This window comes from Rhipicephalus sanguineus, chromosome 7 (assembly GCF_013339695.2).
Source record: "Rhipicephalus sanguineus isolate Rsan-2018 chromosome 7, BIME_Rsan_1.4, whole genome shotgun sequence".
Classification (NCBI taxonomy): domain Eukaryota; kingdom Metazoa; phylum Arthropoda; class Arachnida; order Ixodida; family Ixodidae; genus Rhipicephalus; species Rhipicephalus sanguineus.
In genome coordinates, this window is record NC_051182.1 from 22,444,087 (window position 1) to 22,459,650 (window position 15,564).

The following is a 15,564-nucleotide window of genomic DNA, read 5'->3' on the forward strand; positions in this document are numbered from 1 at the left end:
TTCTGTAAGGCTTATTCCTTCAATGGCCCGCTTCGCAGCGCCGGCCAAGTACGTCTTCAAGTACTTGAACTTCTCGATACCGGTGAGATCGGGGTGCGTGTGAATGGTCGCCTCGTAGTGCTCCCAGAACCCCTACCACTCACGGTTCTCGCCGCTGAAGACGGGCACTTCAAGTCTCGGCAAGGCGACTCGCAAACCAGGGGCTCGTGGTCTAGTGGGATCGGCGAGGTCTTGGCCGATGGCCTCCGAGTGGGCAGCTTCCATGGAGCTGCTGGCTCCGTATATTGTACCCGCATGCCTCGGCTGTTTGGTTTCGGTGATGGTAGAACCAACCGCTGCACACGCGTTCATCGCGGACCGAAGCCTGCTGATGGATTTCACGATCTTCTCAAGGTAATCCAGAGCGCCCATAGTTTCCTCGTCAAAGTCCTGTCAAGGGCGTCGGCGATCTGCTTGTCCAGTCCGGCAAGAGCTGTCTCTGTCGCGAAGCCCGTCGATGAGTTCCTGCAAGTCGGCGGAAGACAGTACTGTGTCTTGCAGGAGGATCTCGGTGGCCTCGGACAGGAGTCGGGTAGTGCACGGCACCGCGAAGGGCGCCTCGATGCCTACGTAGCATCTCCATCCCCGGTACATACGTAGGATGTCTGCCTTCTCTCGGGTTTTCGGCACCAGTAATGTAGCGACAGAGAAGAGCCGACACCCGTGTTGCTGATGATGATGACCTTTACACATGGCTCACACCCACTCTGGGGGATTGGCCAAGAAACGAATAATTTATAGGTAAAAGTGGACACATGTGAAAATGAATTATAGAAAGTTACAGACATCCCGGTGACAATGACCTAATGAAGAGGCTCCCAAGATAGAATATTCGAAGTAATGAAATCCAATATAATACGATTAAACGCTGCTTTGAGAATGTTTTTCCTCAGTAAATTGAAGCGGTTACATAAGAAATAATGTTCTATTGTTTCGTCCTTCTTACACTGAACACTTCTTTTATTGCGTGCTCTCGAGCAGCCCCGCCTTACGGCCGCCTCTTCGCGCGTCTTGTGAGCGGCATGGCGTTTCCCGCCAACGTTTTGCCGCGGTAAACTCAACATGAAGTAATAACGCACGGCACCTTTTTGAGTGAAGAAAGCGAGGGTAATCTGAGCGTGCAATTGTTGTACTGTTTGGAAGACGCAAGTGGCAGGCTATATGTTAGTGTTTGTGAGCATGTGTTGAAGCGGTGTTGTTCGTCCGTGCAAGAATTGCTACACGCGTATGTCTGTTGTAGTGATGTTGAATCATTTAAGATAATATTGGAAGCAAGTGACCATGTCCAGTGAGTAAGTGCGTGAGATTTCTATTTAGTGGAAACCAAGGAGGAATGTGGTAAATGCTAGCGATACAATGAAATAGATTAGTGCCAGGTCGTCCGTTTTGCCAATGAGAGTGTCAATGTCAAAGCAGTGTTTTGTGAAAGGATTTCTTGGAGTAATTTTACGCCGGACTTCACGTAGTGCGCCGAACCAAATACCGTACTTGAAGACGCCACAGTGTCGGCCAGCTCGATTACCGCAACGCCCATGTGACTAGGTACATGAAAGAAACAGATGTGTACGTTTGTAGGCAATGTAGTGTATGCAATGTCTGCAATCCTTTGATCTGAGTCTCTTACGTTTGCAAGCACAGAGAGCAGGGACAGACTGTCAGTGTAGAAATGGGTGGGCGACTGCAACATTTGGGATGCGGCAAAATTAAGACCCTCGTCAAATGCAAGAATCGCGGCATCATAAGCACTCGTTGCATTAAAGGGCCCCTAAACCATCACCGATAATTCGACATGTCAAGTAAACGCACTAATCGAGTTCAGAATGCCGTCACGATCAACAATACCAAACGCGGCAGCGCTACGAGCCGCCCCACAAATTCCAAGAAAGTGTCCCTTCTCTCTGTGCCTTTCGGCATTCCTCAACCCCTCAACGGTTCGCCGTGACATCAACGTGTTGTCTGCTCGTCATCTGCAGCACCTGTCAGTCTGCTCGCAATACGCGCGCTTGCTGCACTTCCTCCTCGTATGGCGAGCAGGAGCACTCGGCCTGGAGGAGAGACGAGCCGACGAACGGAGCACAGCGAAGGAAAAAAGGAAACGAGCGAGGGAGTCTTGTACCACCAAACACGTGTAACACCGCAATTACGACACTGTTTCAAAAAATACGACATGGCTACGAGTTCGTTGTAGACTCGTGCACAACTGCAACACCACAACTAAATTTCGACCTCAGGGCAGTTTAGGGGTCCTTTAAAGGGACACTAAAGAGAAACAATGAATTGGTTTAGATAAAGTGTGCTCGGAGAACTCTTGTGTAGTTTATTTCACCACCATAGGTTTATTATTAGAGGAGAAAACCAAGTTCAAAGTTTCATATTTAAATTTCGCGCCGAACTTTGTAATTCGTGACGTAAAAGGTTTCAAAGAGCATTTAACGTATTTTGGCGCCCCTGGCTCGACGAAATTTCCACAAACTTGTTATGTCAAGTCTCTGGCCCCCTCAGAGGTCAATGTACTTCGATTTAACCGATTAGGAACTACGTAGGCTCAAGCAGGCACCGTCATAAATATGTGACGTCAGGCAAATTGTGCGGGAATTCCAAGGTGGCGTCGCCACCTGTATTTTCTTTTTGCGCGTTTTCTCGCTTATTAAGCGTCTTCTCGCAGCAAGCGTGGTGTTTTTGGTATCGTGGAAGACTACTTTACTAATGCGAGAGAAATCGTCTGGCTCTTTAGTGTCCATTTAAGGAGACAATTTTTGGAGCTGTGTTATGGTTCCTGTCGCTGTCAAGACGACGTAAGCCACACCGCCGACATTGTGAAGGTAAGAGCCATCAGTGTAAATATGTCTAGCTGAACAGTTTGAAATGCCTTGTGCGGATGATGATGGGGTTAACGGCGTGTAAAAAAAAGAGTGTTTGGAAGGGTGGGAGTGCAGCGGGTCTGGTGGATATACAATTGTGGCAGGGCGGTAAGTGTTTACGCCATAATATGTTGTTTGCTTAAGTGTGAACAGCGAAAATTAGGCGTTTGGTTTTTCAAAGTAAAGGTCTAGTGAAGGAATGTTGGCAATAACCTGTAGGGAAGACGTTCTTGTGGTGTAAAAGGTACCTCTAAACGTTATAAGGATGGAATGTTGCACTGACAGGACTCTGGCATTCAAGAATTGCATAAGGGATGCTGGCCACCATGCCGGGCAGGCGTATGTTATGGTGCATTCATACGGTGGACCAAATCTGGATTTGTCGTGGACATGGACAGACATCCCCACATACAAGAAGAGCCTGGGGGCAGTCTGCATGGAAATACTCCCACACAAGCACAGGCGTGAGCACAGGGGGGGGGGGGGGGCAATCGCCCCCTAATCACCTAAGTGGGGGGGGGGGGGGCGCAAAATCTGCCCCCGTACATTGACCCTTCTAGTCACCTAAGAGGGGAGGGGACGCAAAATCTGCCCCATACACTTACTTAGTAGGGTGGGGGGCGCTGCGATGAACCTTTGCCCCCCCCTGATGGGGAATCGTGCGCACGCCTATACACACAAGACCGTCAAGCGGAACATTTTTATACTCAACGTCTACAGCGCACCGTTGGACAGAAACAGATTTCAAGAGATTGCTCACAACGGCAGCACGACAATGCCCACTGGTGCTCGCCGGGTATTTCAATGCGCGAAATACATTCTGGAGGTACCCAGCGGCGAGAGCAAAGGCACGAAGCTAGCAGAATGCACAGAGGCTCTGAACTTGTAACTTATCCCCAACCCTTTGTTCCCCACTCGAAGGGGGAACTCTGTTCAGCGGGACACCACCCGGGACCCGACTTTCGTGAAGAATACGGCGGCCACCTGGGACAACCTGCGGGAAAATCTCGGCAGTGACCACGGTATTCTTGAAAGCAGCACAAACAAGGAAGCGGGAGGTTCCATGAAATTCGCATTCAGAGACTGGGACCTTTTCCGAAAAATCAGAGGAGAATGGACGTGCGGACAGCACGTACAAGGCCCTGCTCGAAGAGATACAGAAGGTGGCAAAAGAAGCCACCAAGTAGGTAGAAGCGGATCAAGAGGTGCACGCCATGGACTCCCACCTGGCTAGTCTCCTCCAGAAGCGACACGACCTCAAAGCAACATGGCGAAAAATAAACAGGCACCTCCGAGCAGCCATTACGGAGTTCAATAAGGAAAGAGACCTACACCAGAAAGCTCAGCGCACAGCAATGGGAGGGAGTCTGTGACGAAGCCAACGGCAAAATGTGCAGAGGCAGCAAATGGGGGCTGCTGAAGCACCTCATGGCTGACAGCGACAAGCCCTCCAGGAGCCGTGCGCAGATGCTGCTGGAGAGACTGGCACGCTGACATGCACGCGAGCCATAGGTCGACAAACTCGCTTATGACTTGACTCAGACTCAGATTGAGCCGCGAGTCCGGGTGAGTAATAGTCCGGTGAGTCCGAGTGAGTCCGCTTGAGAAAAAGCTTAGTGCGTCTGAGTGAGCCCTACCCTTACAAAAATGTATGTAGACAGTCTATAGACTGTTTAAAAATGGGTTTAGACAGTTTATAGACTGTCTACATAGATTTTTGTAAGGGTAAGCGCAGAATATATCTTGAGCTGGTCTGAGAGCGCTCCATATGTTTTTTGCCGAGCTATGGTCCCATGCACTCAAATTCAGCGTTGCTATCAGCCTTTTGTCGGCTCATGTTTATGCATACGTCTACTCGCACATGCACGAACGCGGTGGCATTCTTACGCCAGCTCAATATTTGGTAATCAGAGGCGTGAGGAGCGGTACGCAGCCGCTGCTGGAGAGACTGGCACATAGACATCCGTGCGGCCACGGTGGGGTGAAGCCTCATTGATACGCTAGCAACAACCTATCTACCAGTGGAAGAAAAGTCGGTCCCATGAGCCTGCCCGGACTCCGAGTAGCAAGGGCTCCACCAGGAGGACCTAGAGAAGCCTCTCAGCAAGACGGAAATCAAATACGCTCTACAACAACTGAACGGAAGGTCCGCCCCTGGCTCGGACGGAATATCCAAAAAGCTTCCACGCAATCTCGTTTAGAAGGCCATCGAGATCCTCACAAAGAAAATCAAAGAAGCCTGGGAAAAGAGTTTAGTGCGGCAAGAGTGGCGCAGAGCCAAAGTTTCGCTTATCCCGAAGCCTAGCAAGACACTTGGTGTCGAGAACCTACGACCAATCTCCCTCTTTTTGTGCATAGGCAAAATTGGAGAACACGCCATACAACACCGCAACACAGATCACAAAAGACAAAGAACTCTTCAGACAACGTGATAGGCTTACGGATGGCCCTGTCCATGCAAAACACTACGTTATTTCACAGACACGTCACTGACAAAAGGATACCCAAAGCGATACTGGCACTAGACCTCGCCAAAGCCTTCAACACGCTTAAGGGGAGATGCGGGTCGAAGACACTTCTTTTTAATACTCAACCTAGAGCAATGAAACTTGGGGTATTTGTAGAGATTTTCATGCTGATCTCAAATATATAATTAGTATTCTTCTAAGTTACAAAGTTTTTGTTCTGCACTATGAAAAATGTGTAAAACATAGGCCTTTTAGCCCCCCTATTTCGATCCTAAAACTTCTATACATTTTGCCAATTAATGGCTCATATTGTTCCATTTGAACTGTAGCGTGCCGAAAACTATCCAGAAAGTGCATAGAAAATATTTGATAGACGTGAAAAATTCAAACATGGGAAATCCGTTATTACGCCGACCCCGGTAAATGTTTACTTGCGAAATTTCTAATATGCATCAATAATATTGAGATTTGGGGGAGATAACTGCACTCCTCACACCTTAGAGAAATGTTGGGCAAAATTTCATGCAGACCCGTGCAGCAAAAGTACCAAAAGCAAGAGGGGCACGCTGAAAAAGTTACCAAAAAGTGTGTTTTGAGAAAAAAGAATTTTAATGTTAAAATTGGATGTTTATTTATGAAACATAACGAAATCCGATCAAAATTACACACAAAAGAGGTAAATTGTTCTTCTAGTAGCCACTGCCACTAAAATGAGCCAGCGCCATGAGTTTCTCCTTCACAGCTCTTTCGAGCAGAGTAGCTATTGCGCGAGCTCCCGCTGCTGAGATTCTGCTTGCGATCGGTCCGTCACTCGCCGCCCCTACGCTAGCCTCCTCGCTCGGAGCAACTCGCCGCAACGTATAAGTCATCGAACGAATACTTTAGGGGCACTCGCTGTTCTCGCATTGTAGTTCCAGAAACGACGCCTTTGCGTTTGTAAGCTGGTTCCCGGACGCGTATTCCCGAACGGTGACACGTTGGACACACTGCACCGATCACGAAGATGCTCAATGCTGTTATGTCAGCGATCAAGGAAGACTCTACCGTGGTCTTTCTTCGTCGTCGAAGAGTCCGATCTCATTGAGAGGCCCTGACATACTCGAACGCCGCGGCAAACTCGTCGGAAGCATCGCCGTCGTCGTCACTAGGCCTCGCGGCAGCAGACGCACATGCGGTTCGGCGAGTGTTTGGCTTCGATTTGTGCCGGCGTCCTCGAAGTGTGTTCACCGAGCGATACTTCACTGGCCGGTGACTGCGCTTGCTATGGTTCTCTTCATCCATGATGAAAATAAATACGCGGAAGAAACGTTCAGCTGCGCAGCTCGATGAAACACGGACCCTGAAAGCAGGCTTCACAACACGCAAGGCGTGCAGCGGCCAATGGCGGTCCCCGATCCGTACCACGTGATTTAAAAGCCAGTCGCAGCACTCGAAAAGTGCGGCCAAAGCATGCTTTCTTTATTATTTCTTGCGCTTCTGTAGCGCGGGAAGCCATGGTTATTTGAAGATCTCCTCATGTCATCCCCAATGGCGAGCGGCCGCGCGTTATCGGCTGCGAGGCGCTAGAAGACGTCACACTTTCGGTCAAGATTAACAGCCACCTTGTGCTCTTTAGACGCAATTTTAACGCATTTCCAGTTGAGTCTCGACTTTGATTTTCGGAACAGTAGAGATACTAAACTTAACAAAACAGGTGAAAACAAAAAATTGATAATTTTTGAAAAAACTCGCTTTTTTCGACCCGCATCTCCCCTTAAACACGAACATATTTTGCAGATCTCCAGCCTAGGCCTTCGAGCGAAATTCCACAACCTCATCAAAGCGTTCCAAAAGGACAGAACAGCCGTTATCTGCACGGGGCAATTCTGCAGTGACCCAAAGTGCCCGGGAAATATAGGCACACCGCAGGGCTCAGTGCTCTTGCCACTTCCCTTTAATGTGGCCATGCGAGCGCTCTCGGTCAAACTTGCCACCATCCCCGAGTCAGCCATGCAATTTACGCAGATGACATCACCATCTAGGCGACCGGGGGACTCGCTGGGCTACCACGAACTTCAACTCCAGCAAGTGCTCGACATTACCGAAGACTTCTTACAACCGAAGGGCTTGAAGCTTTCGCACAGCCAGCCAATGCGAACTGGCAATCTTCGCAACGGAATGCACCGCAAGCAGCGGGCTGGACTATGTAGGGTAGCCAGCTGCCCGGTTTTAGACCGGCCCAGCCGGTTTCTCAAACAGTGGGCTGGTTGCAGGTCCACGCCTAAGATCGGCCAACGTAACCAGGCTTTTGTTGGCCATCTGATCGCGCTTATGCATTTGTTTATTCTTTTTTTTTCATTTTATAAGCCTAAAGTGAACAACTTCGAAGCTACTACATATTTTTTCATTAGCTATCACCAAAACTCACGCGATTTTCAACCAATTTCTACCAGCAGGTAAAAACTTGGAGTATTTGATCTCCGTTATTCCGATCACAGAGCGAAAAACCAACATCAGTAATTACGTGCTTGCATCACGAGCATAAAATCTGAGCCTTTGAAGCAGCGAAAATTACCTCAATGCCTGTTCCGAGAGACTAGAGGTATCAACCTGCGAATGAGAACTGGCTCCAGGCCATGGACGACACGTATTAATAATTCTTGAGGCTTTACGCCCCAAATGGACAGCAATATCTAGATGGCATTTATTTTTATGCGAACAGAACAGTTGGTTAGCTCAGTTTTTTTTCCTACATGCACATTATGTGGACTTCAGACTAGGCAAACAATGTTTTACAATACATCAGTGGTCTTTAGGGGTTCAACGCTCCCTCCCACCCCAAAAAAAAGTTCAAGCTACGCTACTGACATGACCTAATTTGTCGAAGACTGAACATGGCATCTTTTTTTTTTCTTCAGCCTAAATTTAACTGCCTGTATAACTACACCCACCAAAGAGCAGTTTTTTTTTTCAGTACTAAGTGGCAACCCTAACTCTATGCAGTACAGTAAAGAGCGAGCAGCGGAGCCGCCATACCACTAAAAGATAATGTCATAATATTGGGGCTAACCAACGCCCAGAATGGCCACAACACCGAGGCGTTCAGACACATGGAAAAGAGCGCACACATTTTTGCGCGGGGCATCACATCGCGAACAAGCATGCAAGGCTCCTCGAAGAAAACACGAAAGCGTACCACGCCTTCCTCGTAAGTCACGTGGCCTATACACCTTTCCACAGGAGCACCCTCGAACCAGTGAGCTGAAGGGGTAGAGGGTATGCTCTCAGTGTTGCCATCGTGCTTTATGCTGTGCCATTGCTGTGTTGGTGTTGCTTCGGTATTGGCCTCGAGGCCCACCACTGGAAACGCCGGCGCCACCGTCGGCGTGACGTACTTGGCAGGATCACGTGGTCTCTGCGGCCGCGTCGGCTGCTTGTGGAGCACTGCCGCGTGCTTTGAAAACGAGTTTCAAGTCCCACATGCGCTGCGGTCTGTTCAAATTCGGAAGTTTTCTCTCATTTTCTACTCAATTGAAACCATTTTAATAGAGTGGCTGCCTCCGAAGGCGACGAACATGGGGCTCTACCGCTCGGTGCCGCAGCGCCGCGCTTACGCAAAGGAGCCCAGTGTCAGCCTCCACTGGTAACGGCGGGACAAGAAACAGCGTGAAGCATGGGTTGTAAAGCTAAGAACCGGCAAGTAGCCATCCGCTACGAGTCTTGTGTGCAACAAGCACTTCTGCGACGAAGACTTTTGTTACTGCGTCGGGCCTGCGATGTTCGGTGAGTAGCAGACAGCGCGCACTGAGACGATGGCTCGCGCGCGCTTCCCGCCGGCAAATGATGCTTATCTGCCACAGGATGGTAAAAGCGCTACATTTTACCACGTGCGATGCCATCTCAGAACCCTCCAATGCGACCTCTTGATCGTCAGCCCGGTGCTCAGCGTCCACAAAATCGGCTGCAGATGCGCAAGTCATTGTTTAGATACGTTAAATTAAAAAACGCACATGGTCCCTTATGCATTCGTTAAAGATGACTAGAAGGCGAAAGCCATAGATCTTCTTGTCAGTCGATGTACTGATTCTCCCGCGTTACTGTATTTTCTTTCTTTTCCTAGGCGTCGCATGCTACTACATGCTCGGTCTCGTAGACTGGTTCTCCTTCCACCAGCAATCTCGAAGTGGTGAAGCTTTGGTCTATGAATTTGTTGATCACAGAGAGCGGCAAGCTCACTGGAATGCAAATGGAACGATAATAAGGAGCATTAAAAAAGCCGTCGCATTTGCTCACGTTATGTGTGAGCACCAAACGAAACGAATGCGCTGAATAAAGAAACAGAAGCAGCGGCATTTCCCCGCTGAGAAGACCGATCAATACGCAGTGCGAGACAACTTGTCAAATGACATTGAAACGTACCCGAATTTAGACCGAAAAAGAAAAAAAAACACTGAATCGTCGGGACGGCAGATCACAAAGTTGTCATGCGCACCGAAGCCGCAGTTGTAAGGAAATTGTTTTTGAACTGCTCTGATAGCGTCCGCGCAAGAGTAGTTTGTTTACTCACAAATTCTCATGTTTTGCGGCCTAAAGTTCACAGCGCGGTGCCAAAACGCGCTCGTAGCAAAAGCGAAACCATCAGTATACGAACATACATGCAGACGCTCATTACGTGTAGAGGCACCGTCAGTCGTCGCGAACCCGTGCGATCGCTGCATGGCTTGAGGCTTCTTTCTGTTGTGCTCCGTTTGGTTATACAGGCAGTCTACTCTAACGAGATATTACACCTAGTTTGCACTCAGCGAGTGACTACCTTTCACGCAAGAAGCCGGTTCAGGGGTCTCCAACGCGGTGACAGCGTGAAGCGGGTGCTCGGTTTTCTGCAAAGAGACAGCGACTGTAGACTATCTTGTGCTTTCAGTTCGTCGAAAATGATTATCTTGACATTAAAGAACACAGTTCATTTCGAAAGTACTTACAGAAATGCCCTGGAGGGCTTCCGCGAGGTGTTTTTGTAGAGCGCCGACAGCAAAACCTATGGGGAGCGCGCCGGCGGCATCCTGCCTAGCACGCAACCGAGGCGCGTCCGATAGAGGGCGACTCCGTAACTCCTCGAGGCCAATACACGTTTGTGTGACTGTTGTGCGCCTGTCTCAGATACGAAGTGACTACCATGGCAGAAAATTTACTGCCTTCGCATAGCAAGTCACCTGGCCATCACTGTGTCGTGTACGGGTGAACGAACAAGCAGCGGAAGAGAAATATTTTAGGTGCAATCATGTGTCCGCAGCACAGTACGCCACGCGATGAGTGCAAGTGTGGCATGTTCGCGCTGCATCGTTTTCCTTCATTGCCTGAATCTCGGCAGCAGTGGGTGGCTTCAGTAAATCGGAACTTCCGCGTGTCGCTATCATCACGCCTCTGTTCCCGGTATTCATAGGCGGCAACAAAACCGACGAGAGCAATCTTCCCGTGCCGCATTCTGGATATAAAATAAAGGTATGCAAGTCACTGATGACTCACCTAGTAACTCGTAAGAATGTTGCGGATTCGTACTTTATCTCATCCATGACACAGCGGCCGACACAGTTGCAAACTTCGCCTTGTCCGGTTACGCATGTGCAGCCTGCGCGCGCCGCACTTCATCGGAGGGCCTCGCGGAAACCCACGCGCGATGGGCCCTACTGTTCAAGGCTTGCGACGGTGTCACACCAGCACGACTTTTCCCTTCACACTGTGCACCAGCGACTGACCTACCCAGCCAGCCAGACTGCACGTAGCTGTGCGACTCCAGTGCCTCGTAGTTGCACACGTTATGAAGACACCACTCATTTGCCTCAATGAGATATAAACAATGTTCACTCGTCGTATTTCTGGCCACTCACAGGCGAACGAGTGTGCACGGAGGTGTGAAACTGATGGATAATCTGTACGCTTTTAGTACGCCAATAAAAGAAAGCGGTACACAGCTGCAAGAACACTCGAGCTACCAATTATTAACCAGTGATGCTACCGAGGACTTCTGATTTGGAGCAATTTTTGGAGCAGCAAAATTTCCGTTTTGGAGCACTTTGGAGCAGCAAAATTTTCATCTTGGAGCACTCTGGGGCAGATAATTTTGCATCTAGAAATATTTCGATTCATTGCAAATCTCATTAAAAAATCATCTCAGGAGCATAGGCGTGCGCACAGGGGGGGGGGGGGGGGCAGGGGAGGGCGGCATCCCCCCCCCTAATCACCTAAGAGGGGGGGGGCGCAAAAGTTGCCCCGTACATTGACCCTTGTGATAGCAATTATATGGACACTCTCGGTGGATTTTTGCCGTCGCCGTTGCCGTAATTTTCCGTATAAAGTCCAAATTAATGGCATCACCACGCGCATTCTAGCCGCGGGTAAAAGCTCGCGAGCGCTGGCGACGAACGCGGCTGAAGCGGAGATTAAACTAGCCGGCCGTCTGTCTCCGCCGCCCGGACAGTGCATGAGGTAACATCTTCCCGCGTGCGTGCCTGCCGTCGATTGCTCATCAAACAGAGAAGAAACGCCCCGCCCGTCTTTCGTAAGGAGCATGAAGGGACGCCAGGGGAGCGGAAGGGGGGGGGCGCATCGTTCGAAGGGCGCAGTCGCTTGCGCTCGCGCTATCTCGAGGCATCAGGAGACGGCTCGTAAACTTGCTGTGCTCTCAACGCTTACTTCGCGTTTAGAGAACTCAGAGCAAGAAAACGCTTCGGTTCCTGGAGGGCCATATTCCCTTAAACTAGCGTTTTGTTGAGTTACGCGAGATCGGATCCAAAAGAGTTAGCTGCTAGTCTTCGTTTCACAAAACAAATTTTTGGTATCGCATTCATTTCTTCGCTCTTAAGCGAAACTTGGTTTTTTTAACCGTTAGCTATTGACCCACGAAAGCGAGGGGCGGACGTGTAACATGGCGTAGCCGCTTCACTGTGGGCCGTCAGCGACGGGCCCGCTGATGACAGCTGCGCATTTGTGGCTGCTCCGACCAGGAGATATGATTTTACTAATGAGATGACATTTTTAAAAAAGCAAGCAAAAAAAAATCGAATTGGAACCCTAGCACGGGAGCTCGAAAGGGCAGGGCCTTTTGGGGGTATTTACCGCAGAGTAATTACAAACTCAGACGTGCTGGCGGAAGGAATTACGAAAAAGCTGTTCTGGATGAAGATCCATGGATAAAGTATATCTGAGGAAAAGTGTCAACGCGTTTCCACCGTTCGCGTGCTCTTCCATAAACGCGAAGCAAGGAAAATTCGATATTGTCCCATATATCTACTGCGAGCGATCCCAGATTTCATTCCGCGATGTCCGGAAACAGAAGTGACAGACATTTTAGCGGCACTCATGTAGTTATTACAGAACATTGCTTTCCTTATGTGCCGTGCGACGCTTGAAACGAGCTATCAGCAGCGTTTCTGGAACAGACGACGTCCGCCGATGAATCGTCGTCGCACTTTCTCGCTACCGATAGGCCTAGACGTCACGAGCCTCTGCGGAGAGAGCGTTTTGCTGTCGAGCCGACTTGCAGAACAGAAGCTGCGTCGGCACCGTGCATGGCATCGTGGCTTACTCGGGACGCACGCGCGAGCGCTATTTATTCAGCGGAATAATTCTTGGTCCATGGTTGCGACTTTGGCAGCCCCATGGTCAAACTGCACATGTTCTGACGTGCCGGCCGTGCGATTGCCGGTGATAGACGACCCCAAACCCGAGACTTTGGCGCAGTTTGGCGCAATTTTTGTCGATATTATCAGGATGGCGCAGTAAATACAATTTGGCGCACTTTGGCGCAGTTGGCGCAGGAGTGGAATCACTGCAGACGCAGAGCTCGTTCTTGCGTCGCAAGCGCGAATGCGGGCCGCTGAACGGTCCAGACAGCGACGAACCAGTCAGTGGCAGTGACGATATCAAACAAAAGTCTAAAGAAATGAAAAATCAGCGAACACAGGCTTTAGCAGGGATCTCGCTAACGCATACTGTGCCGGCTAGAGCGCGCAGACCAAGATGGCGATTTCGCCAATCTTGCACGTTAAACGGCACGCATTTCAACATGGCGCCCTCTGGAGTGAAAATTTGAAAAGGTGTATACGCAGCCCCCTTCCTCTGTGGGGGACGGGCAGAGATGAAGATGGATGAGCTACTTCGCAAAGGCCTGAAAGCAGCCATACGCCTGCCCAATCGCACAAGTAATGAAAAGCTAATGCAACTAGGCCTCCACAACACAGCACAGGAGATTTGAGGCGCAGCGAACAGCACAGATAGCTCGGCTGTTGAGCACCCTAGTCAAAAACAAGATCCTAAGGCAAGCACGCATAAGGCCCCTCTTCAAACCCAACCACAAGACCGAGCTTCCAATGGATGTCCAAGCACACCTTAACATAGAGCCACGCAATGTGTTCCTGATCCACAACGACGGACGACAGAGGAACAGAGCAAGAGCGATGCTGAATAAAATACACAGACACAACACACACGCGGTGTTTGTAGACTGAGCCAAACACTCAGGCCGGCACCCATAAGTAGCGGCGGTAACGGATGCGAAGGTCAAGATGGTCAACACAGCCTCTGTAAGAACTCGGCACACGCACGAGCAGAGGAGCTAGCTATAGCGCTGGCCCTCCAGAACAGAGAAGGCACACGCGAAGATACACGCATGCAGACTCAAAGACAGTTGCGCGAACTTTCGCAACGGCTCTCGTTTCATTGTAAACCACCAAGATCACAATCAAAGCAGCACGCAGATACGCTGCGGACGAGGCCCCATCCGAAGAGGTGTGGCCCAAAATTCATCTCACTTGAATTCCGGCCCGCATGGCCCTCCTCAAATGCCTGAAGTGCTGCAACCCCAACGAGGAGGCAACACCGCCTAGCGTGCTTACTAACCGTGTGGCAGATCCATCCTCATCGTGGGACACGCGCGCGGACCCGAGTGACAAGAACCCGGCCATCATGGACCACGATATCACATCACACCACCGGGGGAGCAGGCGAATTTTTCCCGCCACACATCCCAAACTCAACAGAGCACAGTCACACACTGCCAGCTACAGAAACGCACCTACCTGACACCCACATTCATGCACAGGATCAACACTGACATGCTCGCCACGTGCCATTTCTGCGCCCATGAATACAATAACTTTGAAAACATGCTCTGGCTGTGCCCAGCGAACGGCCTGACGGAGCTGAAAATTCAAGAGGCTTGGAACAAGGCCATCACAAACTCCAAGTACGAACTGCAACTCTGGGCGGTCCGGAGGGCACGGGACGTTGTCGAGAGTTCGACTTCAAGCGCCATCCTGGGCGGCCTCCAGTTACCGTCCTCAGGATATGATCAATTAATTCTCTCTCTCTCTCTTGATCACGACAAGAAAGAGCACCACGCCTGTTTGGAGCAAGTCCTCTCGTCTTTCCAAAGCCGCAATAACTCTAAACCAAGATAAATGCTGTGTTGGTGTGTTCGAAGTGACTTTCCAAGGTGTGGTCGTCTCAGCCAATGGCATGAGACCCAATCCAGACCTAGTGAAGGCTATCAAGACTCTTGAAGCACCCAAAGACATCGCCGAACTTCGCTAACTTCTCGGGATGGTGAACCACCTAGTAAAGGTCCTTCCTAACATATCCGAAATCACGGCACCCCTGTGTGCTCTTCTGAGCAAGAAAACGGCCTGGTCATGGCACCACGAACAAGAGTCAGCCTTTAGCAAGATCAAACGACTGCTGGTATCAGATAGGTGCATGGCAAAATATCACCCCTCCTACGCCACCAGGATTTCGGCAGCTGCCAGTTCTTTTGGACTAGGAGCTGTCTTACTTCAAGTGCAACCTTCAGGAGAACAACGACCAGTGGAACCTGCTTCTCGCTAGGGGTGTGCGAATAGTAAAATTTCATCTCGAATTGATTAGAATTCAGTGGTAGCGAATAGTGGTAAAAATATCGAATACAAAAGACTTTACTGAAAATTGAGAGAAAGGACAAAGAAATGAAATCTGTTCACGTCTTCAAACATAACGTGGTGAGTGACTGCTACCGAACGACTACAAATTGTCATGCAGAAACAAGCTGTTCCACATGACCTGGCTTTGTGCTCTCTCGCCATGATGCTACAGTGTTCGCTGCAGTTGATAATTGTACATATTTTTCACTAAACGTGTAAACAGATAGATGGTGACAATTTTATTACACGCTTAACAGGCTTTCCTTT